Consider the following 14,653-nt stretch of genomic DNA (forward strand, 5'->3'; position numbering starts at 1 on the left):
GAGAACAATTGTGAGAAAAGAAATGATAGGAACACAATATTTAGTGCTGGAAGAAAACTTAACTATCATCTGGAGTTTAAAAAATATAGGCTTCTAGATCTAGGAGGGACCTCAAGAGTCACCTAGTTCAACCTCTTTATTTTACAGATGAGGAAATTGATGCCCAGGGACTTGCCCAAGGTAATATAGTGTCAGAGATTGTATTTGAACTTAGGTCCTCTGGTTCCAGTATCAGTGATCTTGATAGCATACCCAGTCCAACCCTTCATTTTGCAGAAGAAACTGGAGCTTGGAGACATTAAATCAGTGACATACCATAAGTCACATGGGGATGAGGAGCAGAGTCAGGATTTGACCTTAGCTCTTGACTCCAAATCCAATTGTCTAAAGATCCATGTTCTTGTTGTTCAGTCATTTGAGCCATGTTTGACTCTTTGTGGCCCCATTTGGGGTTTTCTTGGCAAAGATACTAGAATATTTTGCTATTTTCTTCTCCAGCTCATTTTACAGACAAGGAAACTGAGGCAAATAGCATTAAATGATGTGCTCAAGGTTACTCAGCTAATAAGTTCTTGAGGTCAAATTTGAACTCAGGTCCTCCTGACTCCAGAGTTGGTGCTCTTTCCACTGCATCTATGCCACTCAGCACATATTCATTCACTCATAAAATCCAGAGGTTGACCTAGATGAGCTCCATGGTTCCTTTCAACTCTATGTTTAAGGATCAGTGTTCTTGGCTCCTACCTCCTTCGTTTTCATTTTCAGGCCCTCACATTAAAAAATAGTCCCCACGAGGTTGATTGTCCCCAACAGCAGGGCTGCTTCCATCTCTTTAGAAAAATTATTTTCATATTTCCCGTTGTACTTGCATTTAATATTTTAGATTTTCTAGAATTCCTATTGATTGTCTAGGCATTCTATGCAAGAATAACTGGGGTGAGGGGAGGGACAAGGGAACACACAGTTACTATGGCATAATATTCATTTGATTCCTTTTGATTTTCCAAATGTTCCTACCATTACATCACAAGATATTACCTAAGAGAGGTTAGCAATTTTCTTGCTCTGGATTGACAGGCAGGAGACCTGGGATGAAGACCAGATAATAGTTACTAATTTTCCATGTGACCTTGGGAAAGTTCACTTCTCCTCTCTGAGACTCACTTTTTTACCCTGTAAAATGCAGATATTAAACTACAACAACTTGCCATACTTCTGTCACAGAGCTAAGACGATGTTCTGTTAAGATGATAGATGGGAAAGCTCTTTGTTAGGACACTGCAGTGCAGTAGAAAGATCAGTGGAAACAGAAGTGAGCCCTGGCATTGCCAGTAACCCCTTGTGGGACCTCAGACACGCTGCTTCCCTGTTCCAGGAATCAGTTTCTTCTCTTTCTTCTTCTTTTTCTTCTTCTTCTTTTTCTCCTTTTTATTCTTCTGCTTCTTCTCATTTTTTCTCCTTTTCCTCCTTTTCCTCCTCCTCCTCCTCCTTCTTTCTCCTTCTCCTACTCTTTCCCTTCCCCTTCCATCTTCCCCTCTCCCTGTCCTCCCCTTTCTCCTCATCCTTCCCCTCCTCTCCCTTTTCCTTCTCCTCCTCCTTCTTCTCCCTCTCTTCTTCCTCCTCTTCCCCTTCTTATGATTCTGAAATGAAAGTTGCTATAACTGTTTTAGCAGCACAGACACACTCACATGTAAGCTGAGGAGAGAGTCCAGTGAACGTCAGAATGGCTTGAGCTATCTGCTCAAGGTCACAGGACAAGTCAGAGGGAGAGAGGAAATTAGAACCCATGGCCCTGTGTAAAAGGAGAACATGGTGCCCCATGGGAGATCTTTGGTCAACTTGTTTATAGCCTTCTTTGCCCCTGGTGCTAACCATCTTCAGCTGTGTGTCCTGTGAGGTATGAATTAAGCATTTTCTCCTTTAAAAATTTTTTATGCTGCTTTTTGTTTCTACATCACAGTTATTTGCAGATATACCCCCCTACCACACACTCACCAAAGAGCAAGAATGAAAAAGAAAACAAGCAAAATCAATTAACCCAGAAACACAATCTTCAGCAGGCAGTTCTTTACCTCTCCAGCCAAAGCAGGGAGGTACATTTCCTTATTTCTTCAGCTTTGTTTTAGGATTCTTTTTATACATATCACTGTAGTCTCCCTTTAAGTCCCAACTAAAATCCCACCTTCTATGGAAAGTCTACTTAATTCCAGTACCTTCCCTTGGTTAATTGTTTCTTATTGGTCCTTGTTTGTATACATTTCTTTGCTTTTGGTGGGTCTCCCTCTTTAGATTATAAGCTCCTTGAGGGCAGAGGCTGTCTTTTGTATCCCCAGCACTTAGCACAGTGCCTGGCACATAGTGGGCACTTGATAAATGTTTTGTTGATTGTTTTTCACTTATTTTTTCTTACAACATGGCTACTATGAAAATATGTTTTGCGTGACTTCGTATGTATAATATGTATTAAAGTGTTTACCTTCTGCATTGGTGGGTGAGGGGATGGAAGGAAGGAAGGAGAGAATTTGGAATTCAAAATATTTAAAGGTGAATGTCAAAAATAAATAAAATAAATTCCTTAAAAGTAAATGTTGATTGGTTGTAATATATGTCACATCAATTGTAATATGTATCACATGAATATTATATACATGTATATATAATTTTCCTTGTTCTTCCTAGCTTAATAACAGTCACTACACAATTACACTTCTCTCTCAGCTGAATTCATTCATATCTACCACTACTGAATTCCCTCCTCAGGTTCTGAATGAGGCTGGAAAACTACTCCAGGTCCCAGGCTGTTGGATGGGTCATTTAACCGAAGTGATTTGGAAACTTGACTCATGGCCAGACTTTGCTGAGCAGGACTGATGTTGAAATGCAAACTAGGTTTAGATTTCCTGTATTCAGGGACCTCCAAAAAGCTCCTCCCTTAACCAGCCTGTTCCTCACTGCTCTTAGTGAAACCATGACAATGGAGCAGTAGAATGAATATTGGGCTTAGAGTTGAAAAGGTCAGAGCTCAAATCCTGCCTCAGATGCTTACTAGGGGTGTGATCCTGGGCAAATAATTTCTGTCTATTAGTTTCAGTTTACTCATCTGTAAAATGAGGGAGATGGACTGGATGATCTATAACATCTTTTCCAGCTCTGAGATCTAAAATGCTGAGGTCATTTTTGGACTGATTCACAGCATACTTCAGCTCCACCTAGGAGCTGTCCAGATGTGCCAGGCTTACAGCCTGACCCGAGTGACTCCCAAACGTTGGGGCTGAGGCTGTACTTAGAAGAACAAGAGTTACTTAAGCCCTTTTAATCCACACTGACCCAAGTTAAGCAGATCCCAGGCACTTTTGAATACATTAGTCAGGAGTAAGCTAGAGACACACAGAGGTTGATAGAATTCCTTTGGTGATCAATGATTACACCTGTGAATTGTGTTTCCCTTCTTCCCTCTGTTAGAAAATGGGGAAGTCTGACTAAATTGTCTCAGGGAGGCAGAGGGAAAGATGGGCTAACAATAGCATGGAGCCTGTGCTCTATGTTCAGGTGAGTGGTATTGACAGTCAGGGGTATGGAACTATAAGAGAGAGAGCTCTTTGGACCAGTACAATCAGGAAGTCTTCATTCATGGAGGAGGTAAGACTAGAGTTGGGCCAGGGAAAATGGAAGTATGTGGAAAGGCAGAAAGGAAGAGTGAGAACCTTCTAGGATGGATATGAACAAAGACTGGCTGATTAGGCAACAGAAATTGACAATCTAGTAGCACTCTCCTTAGCCCCTCATCTAAATCAAATCTTTTTCAATTTTTTAAAAACATTTTTACTTGAAGTTTTGAGTTCCAAATTTTACCCTTCCTTCCTCTCCCCTCCCCCCTTCCAGAGACAGTAAGTAACCAGTTATAGGTTATATATGTGCAATTATGTAAAAACATTTCCATATTAGTCATTTTGTACAAGAAGATTTAAATAAAAGAAAAAAATTGAAGAAAAAAGTGAAGAAGAAGCATGCTTTAATCTGTATTTTCAGACAATATCAGTTCTTTCTCTGGAGGAGGACAGTCCTTTGGGATTGTCTTGGATCATTGTATTGCTAAGAATGGCTAAGTCATTCACATTTCATCAAATAATATTGCTACTACTGCGTACAATATTGTCCTGGTTCTGTTCTCTTCACTTTGCATCAGTTCATGTAAGTCTTCCCAGGTTTTTCTGAAATCATGCTGCTGGTCATTTCTTATAACAGTAATATTCCATTGCAATAATATACCACAGTTTGTTTAACCATTCCACATTTGATGGGCATCCCTTCAATTTACTCTTAGCCACCACAAAAAGAACTGCTGTTTTTTGTACAAATAGGTCTTCCCCTGCTTTTGGGGCTGTCTTTGGGAAATACCTCTAACAGTGATATTACTGGATCAAACGAAACGCATAGTTTTCTGCCTTTTGGGCATAGCTCCAAATTGCTCTCCAGAATGGTTGGATCAGTTCACAACTCCACCAACAGTGTATTAGTGTCCCAGTTTTCCCACATCCCCTACAACATCTAAAACTTTCCTTTTTTTGTCATATTAATCAATCTCATAGGTGTGAGGTGATACCTCAGACTAACCCAAATCTTAACTACTGCCTAAAAGATAACAGACAAACATCTCTGCTTGATGTTAAAATTCCTCCTCAATCAGACCTCAGCTCCTCTGTCTGTTTCTCCCACTGCTCCCTTGCAAGTATTCTCCATCTCATCCAGATCAGTGTCCTCTCTGACCTCCAAATACATTATATCTTGTTATTACATCACTCCCCTACTTAGACTCTATAGTCCAACCAAACTGGCATTCCCTCTGCTCCTGCTTTTGCAGTCTTCCATTCTCATCTCTAATTGTTCCATGCCTGGAATGTATTAAATACCCTCCCCCCATAACCTCTTAGAATTCTTTATTTCCTTCAAAATTCCACTCAGCTGACACCTTCTACCTGAAACCTGAACCTCCTAACTGCTAGCATTCTCTTCTCCCCACCCCCTCCAATGCCTTTTATTTATTTTTGTATAAACTCATTTTTGTATGTTATTTGCCCTGATAGAATTTGCCCTACTCTTTGAGCTTTCATAGTCTACTTCATATTAAACTATTTGTACATAGGTCTTATCACCCATACTAGCCTGGAAACTCCTTTTCCTTTGTTTTTTTGTTTCTTTGTTTCTTTCATTTATTTATTTTTAGTTTTGAACATTCACTTCCATAAGTTTTAAATGTTCTCCACCTCCCTCCCCAAGATGGCCTGCAATCTGATGTGGGATCTACGTATACATTCCTATTAAACATATTTTCACCTCACTCATGTTGCTAGAAGAATTATAAAGAATAGGAGAAACCATGAAAAAGAAAAAAACAAAATGAAACCAAAAAGAAAATAGTCTGCTTCATTCTACGTTCAGATTCATTTCATAGTTCTCTCTGTGGATGGATGGCATTTTCCATCATGAGTCCTTTGGAATCGTTTTTGGTCCTTGCATTGCTGAGAAAGGCTAAGTCTATCAAAGTCAGTCATCGAACACCGTGGCTGTTACTGTGAACAATGTTGTCTTGGTTCTTCTCCCTTCACTCAGCATCATACACTGTAAACTCCTTGGGGGCAGGAATAGCTCTTAAACTATCTTTATATCTTCAGCACCTAGCACAGCACAGGGCACATAGAACACTCTTATTGATTGATTGGACTATATGCAGAGCACATTCCAAGGCACTAAGGAAGACACAAAAATAAAAAAAGGCCCAATCCCTACTCAGGGAGCTAATAATTAGTATGAGTGATAAGACATATACATATATATACACAAATGCATATTTATATTATATGTCATATATGTAATATGCACACATACATACATATATATTAATATGAAGTAGAATATGAAAGTTGTATAAGATGAACCAGGTCCAAAACTGAATAGGAAGAGAGTGGGCTTAATTGCATTTGGAAGGCTGGGTACCACTTTCAATGACCCCACACTGATTGCTGCCCCAAGACCTGTGTATTTACCACCAAAATTCTCTTTGTGAAGCTCTATGGCTGTGGATTATAGAACCCTAACACTCAGAAGAATTAAAATTGTGACCCACCCTTCCCCCCCAGGACAATAGAGAGATGGATGGTGGGTGTAAGGAGGCTGGCACATGTCACCAATGATCACTTGTATAGAAGTGACATAAAATATATCAGTGAAGACATAGGTGACCCAAGAAAGAAATGGGTTGGTCCCATTGCCTGCCTAGAAGATGTACTGGCTCTGGTGTCAGAGGGCTAGGGTTCTAATCATGCCTCTCATGCCACCTGTGTGACTCAGGCAACTCACTCTCTCTGGCCTGGTTCTCCTGATCCATAAAATGAGAGTTAGATTAGCTGGTCCCTGAGATTTCTTCTAGTTCTAAATCTATGAGTTTATGAATCTTTGATCTATGGGCCTATGTAATGACAGCAAGAGATAAGAGAAGAGGCACACTACCCTGGGACCTACAAATTATTAACAGGCCTAGAGATAGGACTGGCAGACCTTCTCATGGGCCTGGTAGATCTTATGGGCCATTTCTGGAAGGGCATAAACAAGAAACTGAAAGGATGAAAAGGTGTGGGTGGGTCTCATTCTGTACCAGTGGAATGATCCTCAATACCAGTGAGATCGTGGACCCACCTAAGCATTCAGGTAGAGTTGCATGGGAGAAGTACAGAGTGTTATGTGATGATATTAGCTGGGTAGAGTCAGGAAAAGCTTCACTGAAGAAGCAACATCTGAGCTCATTCTTGAAGGATATGGAGTGGGCGTTCTTAACCCTTTTTATGAGCAGCTATGTGGTATAGCAGACAGACCACCAGGTCTGGAGTCAGGAAGACCTGAATTCAAATGTGGCCTCAGACTCGTACTAGTTGTGTCCCTGTTGGTGTATCACTCAACTTCTCTTTGTCTCAGTCTCTTCATCTGTAAAGTGGGCATAAATAACCACACCTACCTTGAAGGGTTGCTATAAGGATCCAATGAAATGGTAATAATTATGAAATACTTAGCACAGCACCTGGTACATAAGTAAGCACTATATAAATGTTGGCTACTGCTTATTATTCATATTAGGGACCTCTGACAATCTGATGAAGCCTCTCTTAGGATAATATTTTTAAGTGAGTATAATTAATGTATATAGGATTACAATGGAAATAAATTATATTTTAAAAGTTATCAATATTTTTTTTTAAAAAGCATGTTTATAGACCTCAGGTTAGAAAGCCCTGATGATATCAAAAGGTAGAGATAGCAGGTCATAGGAGTTTCCCTGCTCTTTGTTTTTATTCAAATAGCCTCTGTCTTAAATGCCAGTTATGGATGGGGCTGATGGGATGGGAGGGAGGAGGGTAGGAAACTGAAGGGGGAAGTGTAGAGAGAGAAAGGGGTATAGCGTGAAGTTGTTTTTCTCTCCCAGCTGCATGGACACCTCCAGCTGGTGGCCTGTTCCCCTAGGGGATGACCAGTGGTGGGGAGAGGAACCAGGAACATGGTTCAGTTACACAACCTACAGGTTGCTCCCTTCAGAAAAGAGGAAGTACCTATTGGACTTCCCCATCAGCTGGGTCTGTCAAGTTCAGCCCTGTTGGGGGAGGGGGAGCCCCAACTGTATGGGGAGGGGAAGGCAAAAGACTGCCTGGGGTTGGGCACTGGGCCCAGAGGGCACAGGGAGGACCTCTGGGACTTACCCAGCCCAAATTACCGTCAGAAGTGAGATAGTATGAGTGGTGAAGAAACAGGTCCCTACCCAAAAATGTGGGTGGGGTAAGGATGTCAAAAGATATTTGTGTCCTATTTCTGAGATAATTACCATCATTATCATCATAACAACATCAGCTTTCACTAAATATTTTCTCTTCTGCCTCCTTGTGGCACGAAAGTGGACTATGTCAGTAAAGTCCAAACTCCAGTTAAATCCAACCAGACTTCAAATTTGGTAATGGCCTAGGTGCTTGTTGTCTAAAGACTAGCCCAAGCTCATAGAATCATGGATCTGGAGCTGGAAGGAAACTCAGAGATCATTTAGTCTAACCCTCTCACTGGGGAAACTGAGGCCTTGAAAGACTGAGCAGGTCTCCAAAGTCAAACAGGTAATTAAGTAGGAGACAGAGTCCTTAACTACACATCTCGCATGCCTTCCTCTGCACTATGCTGCTTGCAACAATTTCAGAAAGGTTGATGATGAAATTTTTGGTCATATCAACTGGAAGAATATCTTCTTTACATTGTAAAATAACATAGATGCTTTCTATGTATTTGTTGTTGTTCACTCATTTTTTGCCTCTGAACATTTGGTGTTTTTGTGACCGTATTTGGGGTTTTCTTGGACAAAGATACTGGAGTGGTTTGCCATTTCCTTCTCCAGCTCATTTGAGGAAACTGAAGAAAACAGGGTTAAGTGACTTGCCCAGGGTCATACAACTTATAAATATCTGAGAGACTGAATTTGAAACCAGGTCTTCCTGACTCCAAGGCCAGCATGCTATTCACAGTGCCACCTAGCTGCCCTATCTACATATATGAGAGGATATAATTTAAGTATTTTGCAAAATCCAAAGCTTCGTGTAAATGCCAATTACTGTTATTATTATTTTAGAAGGGTTGTGCTCTATGTTGGTGAAAAGAGGACACACTGAGAAAATCATGACTAGGCCAAGTGCTCACATAAAAAGAACTCCCATTTCTGTATTGCTTTAGTATTTATAAAATCCTTCCCCTTTAACAGCATCATAAGATTAATGATCCTCACTTTACAGATGAGGAAACTGAACCCCAGAGGGGTTAAGGGACTTGCCCTGGATCACACATTAAGTGGTCCAACCAGGTTTTGAATCCAGGCCATAGCTCTTTCCTCTAGGCTGGAAACTTAGAAAAGGAAACAAATGTCCCTCCCTTTTCTTTGCCCTCCTCTTGACCAGGTCCTTGAAGATCCAATTCAAAGCCTTCCCCTTCTGTGAAGCATTCCCTGACTACGAGATGCCTCCTGGACCTCTTCTAGGACAGTGTCTACCATCTGTGTCTCTTATAGGATACAGAGCATAAACTACCTGAGATTACTTAAAGAATAAGTCCTTTCTTCTCAGGTAGACTATAATTCTCCCAAAGGTTGGGCTGGACTTTTCCTCCCTTATAATCTGCCCCTCCCTCTCTACCCTTCAGTGACGTTAAGTAAAAAGAGCTGAGCACACGCCTGTTGTGCAGCTTGGGAGGTGCGTGGATAGAATCCCAGGTCTACAGCCAGGAAGACTCATCTTCATGAGCTTAAATCTGACCTCAGAACTTTGCTAGCTGTATGACCTTGGGCAAGTCACTTAACCCTGTTTGTCTCAGTTTCTTCATCTGTCAAATGAGCTGGAGAAGGAAATGAGAAATCTTTGCCAAGGAAGCTCCAGATGGAGATTCACAGAGTCTGAACAACAAAAAGTCTGGAGAAGTGGAAAGTGAACTGGATTTGGTTTCAAATCCTGGTTCTGCTGTTATTAGCCTCGAGATCTTGGGAAAATAACTTTCTCTTTCTGGCTCTTCAGGTAGTAAATGAGGGAACTGCCTTCTAAGGTGATCTGTAAGGTCCCTTCTAGCTTTAAATCCTGTGATTCTATGAATAAGTTAATATAACTTCCACTTATCCCATCTGTTCTTTCTACTGGATCCTGATGTCCCACAAGCTCTATACCCTTAGGCTGGGGCTGCTTGCTGCGATGATAGGGTCAAGGAAAGTCAACCAGCATTTATTAAACACCTATTATGTGCTATTATCTCACATAAGATAATAGTGTTAAAGGACTTAGCATATTACCTAGATCAGTAGGTGCTTAATTAATGCTTATTCCTTTCCTTCTCCCCCTCCCCCAAGCACTGGTTATGTGCGATCAGGAGCTCCAGGAAGATCTCTTTTACCTCCCTTACCACCTGTCCCTTCACCAGAGGATAAGCCTCTCATCTCTCAGCCAGAAACAAGGATGAGACTGGGTGGCTGAGCTGTCTCCCAGGAGGTTTGCCTGGGTTCTTTCTTCCATTTATAGGACCATAGGAAGAGAACTCAGAGGGCTTCTTAATCCGTCCCAAATCTGAGCAGGAATCTCCTTTATAATAAGTGGCAATTTAACTTCTGCTTGAGCTCTTCCAATAATAGGAACTCACGACCTTCTAACTATACCTTATATGCCTCAGCACCATTCCATTTTTGAACGGCTGTTACTGCTAGGGACTGGTTTTCCTTTATGTTGAATTGATATCTATCCCTCTGCAGTTTCCACTCAGTGGATCTAGTTTTGTCCTCCAGGTCCAAGCAAAACAAGTCTCATCCATCTACAAGACAGCTCTTTTGATTCAAAGTTCACCTTAAGTTTTCACAGATCCTTGGCCCTTTCTGGACAGCAGGTCTGATAGGCTGGAATGAGAAAGGGTGGATGAGAAAAAAGAGGGTCCTGAGGACTTGAAGGAGAAAGTTCTTTCTAGTGTTGGGGAGTCTAGGAGGCACTGAACTGAAAATAAACTTCACCAACTTCACTATCTTGCTTCAGGCTGACCTGGCCTTATGCTGACCTCAGGGGAAGTTCCATGCTTGCTGCTTCCTTCACAAGGCTGAGAACCAGCTGATGCCACCAGCAGGTCCAGGGGGGAGTTGGGGGGAAGTGACTGTCAGGATAAATTTGAATCAATTGTGGGTAATGAAGTGGGAAAGTCCTGACCCCTCTGGAGTCAGTGGGCCCTCCATTCCAGAAGAGAAGCTGGTTCAATGTTTTTTAATTCTTTGAAGTAAAAAGGAAGTTTGGGGAGGAGTAAGAACTTCCTCAGTGACCAAGGAAGTTACCCCATCCCTGAGGTAATAGGATCCTATGATAGGACAGAGACATAAGCCCTTTTGTCTCCTTGGGAGAGACTAGGCCCCATGCAGGGGGAGGCTGGTTAGGAAGTCCAGGTTCTATGAGCAGATCCTGAGCTGACACTGGTGGGTTTCCCTGGCCATTCCTAGAGCCCTTTAAGGGTTACAAGGCACTTTCCTCACAATTACTCTGTGAGGTAAGCAATGCAATTAACTTTTAGGAGAAACTGTGGCTCAAATGGGGCTAAATGATTTGCCCAGGGTTACACAACCAGGAAGTGTGACTGGGGAATTTGATCCCAGGCCTCCTGGTTCTAAGCCTAGCCCTCTTTTTGCTACATATACAACATTGCCTCTGAAAAAGTCCTCAGGGAAATGTTCCCTCTGAAAACTATCCTAACAGTCTTCTACTCAAGAATTAACAAGATTTCCCAACTGAACCTCTCCGAATCTTAGTTTCCCATTTGTGAAATGAGAATAATATTATGTCCCACAACAGGGTTGTTATAAGGATCAAGTAAGATAATGTATGTCAAGTGCTTTGCAAATTTCATAGTGCTACATAAATGCTAGCTATTCCTGTCATTGCTGTATATCGTTCTTGTCTTTTCAACGAAGTTATTGTTATGACTACTGCTACCACCATTGTGGCATTCCAAAATAAGTCCAAACTCCTCAGCTCTTCCAATCCAAGGGCTTCCACCAAGCCCTCTTGGTCCCCTCTAGCTAATCAGCTTGTTTTACTTCTCCTCCCCTATAAGCAGCTCCCAGCTGTGTCTTCGTAGGACCCCCTCACTATGCCCTGAACACACTAGGTCCCATAGAATGTAGGGACCCTAAGGGCAAAAAACATTTGGTTTTTGCTTTGTATCTCCAGGGCCTAGCATAGTTCTTGATTTAGAACCATTGTTTAATCAATGCTCACTAATTAATTGATTACTACTTCTATGCCTTCATTTGTTCTGGCTCCCCCTTGTACATCTCTATTGTTTTCCCCACTGTTCTTTCTCTGTCAAAATCCTACCCCTCACAAGTTCCACCTATTGTAGGAAGCCTTTCCTAACTGTGCCATAGTGACCCCCTCCCTTTCCTAAGGTCCAGAGCATTTGCTATCTTTTGCCAACTTGGACCCTCCATTACATTAAGTCTAACATTTAATTCTGCCTTGTCCTAATTCTGTTTTTGATATGTGAATCTTCCTAACTGGACTATGAGCTCCTTGTGATCAAAGACCTTGTTTGCTTCTTCTCTTGCTCCCCTCCTTCAAGGAACTGAACACTGGACCAAGTACACAATAACTAGTCAGTAAAGACTTAGAAAGTTCCTGGATGGGGGTTATACCCATGGTACCTCCTAGGGAGGTGGATTGCTTGAGCATGATAATTCTGAACTTCAGTAGGGGTTGAGTTTAGGAATTCAAAGCTACATTAGGGCTAAAAAACCAAGCCAGTTTCTATAACAGGTTTGGTATTAATGTGGTAAAGGGGAAGGGTTACTGGAGGGGGGGTTTTACTAGGCTGCCTAAGAAGGGCAAACTAGTCCAGGTTAAAACTACAGCCGGTCAAAGCTCTCTTGCCAATTGGGCCCATGAGTGTAGACTGTACTTCCAATCTGGGTGAGATAGAAAGACCCAGACTTCTCCTTCCACCCCCACAAGAAGACAGAAAGCTAAAGAATGTCAGAGCTAGGGGGACCTTAGAATATAAAATATCAGGGTTGAACATAATCTTAGAACATAGAACATAGCATATCAGAGCTGGAAAGAACCCTAAAGCATGGACTGTCAAAGTTCAAAGGGATTCTGGAGATCATTTATCCCAACCCCTGCATTTTATATATGGGGAAACTGAGAACTAGAAAAAGAAAATAATTTCCCAAAAGTGAGGCAGTGAAATAATGGGAAAGCTAGGAATAGAACCTCCAGTCCAGAGTTCTTTCCATTAATCTCTCTGGGCCTCAGTTTCCTCCTCTGTAAAATGATGGGGTTGATTAGATCATCCTGAACATCCTTCCCAGTCCATATTCCATTATTGTCATTGAATTTCACTTTGGGATCCTAAATGGAAATCATATGTAAACATTCATTCAAGAGATGATGAGTGAATAGGCCTTTTAGTTTTTTTAAACATAATTAGTTTTCAGTTTTCAACAATCACTTCCATCAGTTTTAAATTTTCTCCCCCTCTCTTCCCCTCTCCCTCCCTGAGACAGAATGCAATTTTATATGAATTCTACACATTCTTAAACACATTTTCACATTATTTATGTTGTATAGAAGAATGAAAACGAATGGGAAAAATCATGAGAAAAACCAAACCAAATGAAAACATAACACAAGAGAAAAGAGCTTCATTCTGAGTTCTAGTTCCATACTTCTTTCTCTGGAAGTGGATAGCATTTTGCCTCAAGAGTCCTTTGGGGATGTTTTAGGTCCTTGCATTGCTGTGAAGGGCTAAGTCTACCAGAAACAGTCCTCGCTCACTGCGGCTGTTACTGTGTACAGGATTCTCCTGGTTCTGCTCATTTAACTCAGCATCAGTTCATATAAATCTTTCCAGGCTTTTCTGAAGTCATTCTGTTTGCCACACTAGTATTCCATTGCATTCATATACCACAACTTCTTTAGCCATTCCCCATTTGATGGGCATCCCCTCGATTTGCAGTTCTTGGCCACCACAAAAAGAGCTGCTATAAATATTTTTGTACATGTGGGACTTTTATGATCTCTTGGGGACACAGCCCTTTTAAAAAGTGGTATTTCTGGGTCAAAGGGTTTTAGTTTTTATTAAGATCAGGTTATTCTCTATCTTCTATGGATTTTCTCCTTTAGGGCCTTCTTTGGCCCCAAGGAGACCCCGAGCACCAAGAATATAAGCTCTGGTAGTTTCTGGAAATTTGGAAGGTCTCTGGGACCCTAAGATGCCTCTGTTGTTCAATCTTGCTAAACTCAGAGAATTTTCATTATCTGAAGACCAGCCACCAGAGGATGGTTCTTTGGACCACAGCAACTCCTGAACCCAGATTCAAAGGTTTAAAAGAATCGGAGTCTGTATCAAGGGAAAGAATACCTACATTGACGAAATAATGGATCCTTTCAAGTCCTATAGGTTTTCCATAGTTCATCTTCCTACTGGGAGGGATAGAGGGTTGTCCTGGACCCTAGTCAGTCTAACCAGATCCAGTGTTCCCCCTAGTAGTCCCTACCTTGTTCTTATCCAGTCTGCCAAGATGGTACCATCCGTCTTTTACAGCTGCACCAAAGCTAATGCAAACTCGGAACTAAGAGGGTTTGCTTAAGGAGCCCCACCTCCCACTCCACCCCCTGCCCTCCACCAAAGGGACAGTATGGGCCTGGATTGCTGAGAACCCACGTGAAGTAGTTCCTCTAAAAAAATCATGAGTGACCAAAAACCAAACCCACAACCCCCCTGATGGCAGAACTTAGTACTGCAGAGGCACCATAGCCCTCAACTGGGAAAGAGCTGGGGAGCTGACTAGTTTGCCATAGCCAGGGCAGGGGCCAGCCACAATGTTCTTGCTCCCTTGTCAGGGCTGGAATCAGGAGTCCCCTGAGTTATTTGCCTCCTCCACCTCTGAAATTAGTCCCTATCTCTTCTATTGAGGTCCCCATTCCCTCACTACCCTCCCAACCCCTACTTCAGGCTCTGGGAACATTTTTAAATGCTTTCAGTTGAGCATCTGCCTTCATTGAGTATATAGATCACAATATTTAGAGATCAATAGCACCTTAGAGACCATCTGTCACAGAGA

General features: G+C 41.8%; 1 protein-coding gene across 2 annotated transcripts in view; it reads right to left on the reverse strand.

Annotated features, from left to right (window-relative positions):
- Positions 1–14,642, reverse strand: part of HCK (HCK proto-oncogene, Src family tyrosine kinase) — a 58,375-nt gene extending 43,733 nt beyond the window's left edge. For both annotated transcript variants that reach the window (XM_072631612.1, XM_072631611.1), the window contains exon 1: positions 14,087–14,642. The gene's annotated coding sequence lies outside the window, so the exon portion shown is untranslated. The remainder of the gene's footprint in view (positions 1–14,086) is intronic.
- Positions 14,643–14,653: the final 11 nt, after the last annotated feature.

The sequence above is a fragment of the Notamacropus eugenii genome, chromosome 1, assembly GCF_028372415.1.
Source record: "Notamacropus eugenii isolate mMacEug1 chromosome 1, mMacEug1.pri_v2, whole genome shotgun sequence".
Classification (NCBI taxonomy): Eukaryota; Metazoa; Chordata; class Mammalia; order Diprotodontia; family Macropodidae; genus Notamacropus; species Notamacropus eugenii.